Here is a 5,274-nt window from a genome sequence, read left to right as displayed (position 1 = left end):
GTCCTGAGGCACATACATCATACATGTCATTCTGAGGAGCAAGAACAAGTTCCACAATGTGGAAGTTCTGAAAGTGACTGTTGGCTTTCAGTATATTTTGAAAATTGGGTTTTCTATGGGTGTGTTTAAATTGATAGTTTTAATGAAGGAAAAAAATCCCTGGAAAATGGAGAAATGACTTTAAAAGATTTCTATAAAGCAACTAAGGACTGAAAATGCAAATAATGAAAGCAAAAACAATACAGCAGAGCTGACATTTCACTAACGTGAGCTCTCTGCAACATCAGAAAGCAAACAATACCAGTATATGCAGTTAATCTCACAAGCCAGAAAAAGTACCAAGACTCTGTGAAATATAAAACTGCATCCACTACCAACAAAAATGAGTTTCACCCTAGATGTCTTTCACATCTTGAGATACTGAACAGAATAAATTTATAATTTTAAATTCTATAAAAATATAAGTACATTGAATTAAATATACATTTTGATCAAATAGATGAGTATTAAAATCAGAATCTGTCCAAATCAAGGTCTCTCCTATTACCACCATCGTAGGATGAACTGGGATAGAACGATAAATTTGAAGTTTTATCAAAAGATATTATAATTTTGCTTAAATTTTTCTGAAGTCCACATTTTAAAGTTTGACAGGGTGCAGGAAAAAATAATTTCTCAGTTTTGTCAGCTTCTAAAAGATACCTGAAGACACTATATTGTACACCTTCACCACACAGGTTCAAGTGGCACATATGATACGTCAAGGCTGCATATTGTCACCCTGCTTATTTAACTTCTATGCAGAGTACATCATGAGAAACGCTGGGCTGGAAGAAGCACAAGCTGGAATCAAAATTCCCAGGAGAAATATCAATAACCTCAGATAGGCAGATGACACCACCCTTATGGCAGAAAGTAAAGAGGAACTAAAAAGCCTCTTGAAGAAAGTGACTATGCCAAAGCCTTTGACGGGGTGGATCACAATAAATTGTGGAAAATTCTGAAAGAGATGGGAATACCAGACCACCTGACCTGCCTCTTGAGAAATCTGTATGCAGGTCAGGAAGCAACAGTTAGAACTGGGCATGGAACAACAGACTGGTTCCAAATAGGAAAAGGAGTATGTCAAGTCTGTATATTGTCACCCTGCTTATTTAACTTCTATGCAGAGTACATCATGAGAAACGCTGGACTGGAAGAAACTCAAGCTGGAATCAAGATTGCTGGGAGAAATATCAATCACCTCAGATATGCAGATGACACCACCCTTATGGCAGAAAGTGAAGAGGAGCTGAAAAGCCTCTTGATGAAAGTGAAAGAGGAGAGTGAAAAAGTTGGCTTAAAGCTCAACATTCAGAAAACAAAGATCATGGCACCTGGTCCCATCACTTCATGGGAAATAGATGGGGAAACAGTGGAAACAGTGTCAGACTTTATTTTTTGGGGCTCCAAAATCACTGTAGATGGTGACTGCAGCCATGAAATTAAAAGACGCTTACTCCTTGGAAGAAAAGTTATGACCAACCTAGATAGTATCTTCAAAAGCAGAGATGTTACTTTGCCGACTAAGGTCCATCTAGTCAAGGCTATGATTTTTCCTGTGGTCATGTATGGATGTGAGAGTTGGACTGTGAAGAAGGCTGAGCGCCGAAGAATTGATGCTTTCGAACTGTGTGTTGGAGAAGACTCCTGAGAGTCCCTTGGACTGCAAGGAGATCCAACCAGTCCACTCTGAAGGAGATGAGCCCTGGGATTTCTTTGGAAGGAATGATGCTAAAGCTGAAACTCCAGTACTTTGGCCACCTCATGCGAAGAGTTGACTCATTGGAAAAGACTCTGATGCTGGGAGGGATTGGGGGCAGGAGGAGAAGGGGACGACAGAGGATGAGATGGCTGGATGGCATCACAGACTCAATGGACATGAGTTTGAGTGAACTCCAGGAGATGGTGATGGACAGGGAGGCCTGGCGTGCTGCGATACATGAGGTCGCAAAGAGTCAGACACGACTGAGCGACTGAACTGAACTGAACTCCTTGGAAGGAAAGTTATGACCAACCTAGATAGCATATTAAAAAGCAGAGATATTACTTTACCAACAAAGGTCCATCTAGTCAAGGCTATGGTTTTTCCACTGGTCACGTATGGATGTGAGAGTTGGACTGTGAAGAAAGCTGAGCGCCAAAGAATTGATGCTTTTGAACTGTGGTGTTGGAGAAGACTCTTGATCCAACCAGTCCATTCTGAAGGAGATCAACTCTGGGATTTCTTTGGAAGGAATGATGCTAAAGCAGAAACTCCAGTACTTTGGCCACCTCATGCAAAGAGTTGACTCATTGGAAAAGACCCTGATGCTGGGAGGGATTGGGGGCAGGAGGAGAAGGGGACGACAGAGGATGAGATGGCTGGATGGCATCACCGACTCAATGGACATGAGTTTGAGTGAACTCCGGGAGTTGGTCATGGACAGGGAGGACTGGCATGCTGCAATTCATGGGGTCACAAAGAGTCAGACACAACTGAGTGACTGAACTTCTTTGTACATAAATTCTGGGAGTTTTTTCAGTTATATGGGTTTCTTCAGAATGAACTTTGATTTAGGGTCTTTGACAAACATAAAAAATCCTTTTTTAAAAATAGCAATCTATAATAATTGTTTTAGTAAGTTGCTTTCAACTTTGTCCTCCACTTGAAGGTTGTTTTAGGATTTAACTGAATAAAATGTTTTCCACTGCCACTTTTTTTCACTAATGCTTTCTTCACATACTTTATCTTTTTCATAAATTAAGGTGACTTCTGTACATTACTGTAAATTATATCAATTGCTACAATAATGATGTATAACAGACAATCACAAAACCTCAGAGGCATACAATTAACTTTATTTATCCCAAGTCTGGCACTGGCTGTGGGTCATCTGAAAAAGGATGGCCTGGGCTGGAACAACTGGAGTGACATCACTCTGCTTCCTGAGTCTCCATCCTCCAGTGGAGATGGAGCTGTTCTCACAATGAAGGCAAAGGAGCAAGGAAGGAAGTGGAAAAAACCTCACGTGCTTTTTCAAGCCTAACATCCCAGTGGCAAACCATGTCACTTGGCTAAACTCATAATCTATAAGCAAGGAAATAAAACCTGCCTTTTTAGGGAAACTGTTAAGTCACGTGGTAAAGGAGCATGAATGCAAGAGGTGCGGAAGTGAGACTGCTAATCTCGATGTTTGACATATGCTCACAGCTCACTTTGCCCCCTTGTTAACCCGGGTGGCTGGAGAGTAAGATGGCAAGTTTTCCACTTTAGTAGTTCTGGTTCTCTGTGTTTCCTTTAATTTCTGCTTGCAACCTACCCGTCTCTCCCCTCTAAAGCTCCACTCTTCTTGCATGTAGTACTTTAACCCATAGAGCTGAAAGCCACCAGGTGGCGCTTTAGACATTTTGCCTGGAGACGACCTTTCATTCAGTTCAGTTCAGTTCAGTCACTCAGTGTTCAACTCTTTGCGACCCCATGAATCGCAGCACGCCAGGCCTCCCTGTCCATCACCAACTCCTGGAGTTCACTCAAACTCCCATCCATTGAGTCTGTGATGCCATCCAGCCATCTCATCCTTGGTCGTCCCCTTCTCCTCCTGCCCCCAATCCCTCCCAGCATCAGTCTTCTCCAATGAGTCAACTCTTTGCATGAGGTGGCCAAAGTACTAGAGTTTCAGCTTTAGCATCATTCCTTCCAAAGAAATCCCAGGGTTCATCTCCTTCAGAATGGACTGGCTGGATCTCCTTGCAGTCCAAGGGACTCTCAGGAGTCTTCTCCAACACCACAGTTCAAAAGCATCAATTCTTCGGCGCTCAGCCTTCCTCACAGTCCAACTCTCACATCCATACATGACCTTTCATTAGGTATGCTTTGTTTTCCAAGATACCATACACAGCTGTTTTATCAAACGTTTCATAAAAGCTTTTTAATAAAGCAACTTCCTCATCATTCTTCCAGCCTCAGCTAACAGTTTTCTCAACTCCCTACTGAAGCCAAAAGCACATTTTCAGGCATTTGTTGGTTGGTGACAACTCCCCACTTCTTGAATTTTGTAGTAGTTAACCTATTAACAAAATAATGCCACAAAACAAATAACCACACATTTTTTTGTTGACGCAGAAAGAATGTTTACCATAAAGCTATCGAGTATTTGCACCACCTCAACATTCATATTAACTGTCAATACCTTTTCCTACTCAATAACTGAAAATTGTTGTCTCCAGTATATAGCTTTCATAATTATTGATTAGTGCAACATTTTACTTTGCAATAATTACAAATGCATACTTTGACTAATGGAACTTGGTGACATCTAGAAAGAATGCTTACCTATATTTGAAAGTGAATAATACTCAGATGCTCATAATAAATCTAAATGTGATAATAAATGCTCATAATAAATCTCAATCAGTGGATTAACACTGATATGATGTTAACCTACATAATCACAGAGCTGCTCCAGACCAGCGCTGAGCCATACTTTGGAGTCTTCTAGAAACATCCTCTATGCCTTGCAAATTATAAAATGTCCACAATCTTATATCCAATTTTTAATCTGGAAGGCAAAAAGGGACAACAACAATGGGAAACAGCAGATACCATCAATGTAGTCACTGTGTGTATCTGTTGGGGTATGATAGCCTTAATCTCATCTCTAAATCTTCATCTACAAAATTGTAGAGAAGATTCAAACACATCCAATCCCTTGCTTTTTTTAAACCTTACAGACGGGCCAGAGGAAGTGGACTTCTATTATCTGACAGTCCTAAAGACAGATCACTTTGAATTTCTGGTGTCATCCTTCCCTTAATCAACTTGTATGGACAGTTCCTTCTAGTTCTTTACAACATATCTTATTCCACCACCCAATTCCGCATGGGGCCTGTGCCACACAGCTCATCCATTCAGTATTTATTGAGCACCCTCTGTGTGCCAGGAATTGTGGTAGGGTCTAGGTATACTAAGGAGCATTAATTGAATATACACTGCTTTGGTATTTTTAAAAAAATCAACTTATCAAATGGTACATAGTACCAAGACCTATGCATTTTTAGCAGCTTAGCTGGCAATAGAATTTTTTTATGGCTATTTCCTAATGAGGCGAATTTCTTGAGCAACTCTGTACTTCATAGGAAAAAGCCCTGTTCTTTGCTCTAGTATAGCAATGATTTGGCTACTCTATTTTTTATACATAGTCATATATATCTTCCTCCCAATGTTTCCATGATGTATGGAAAATATACTAATGC

Source organism: Ovis canadensis, chromosome 23 (assembly GCF_042477335.2).
Source record: "Ovis canadensis isolate MfBH-ARS-UI-01 breed Bighorn chromosome 23, ARS-UI_OviCan_v2, whole genome shotgun sequence".
NCBI classification, from domain to species: Eukaryota; Metazoa; Chordata; class Mammalia; order Artiodactyla; family Bovidae; genus Ovis; species Ovis canadensis.
Note: the sequence above shows the minus strand (reverse complement) of the source record.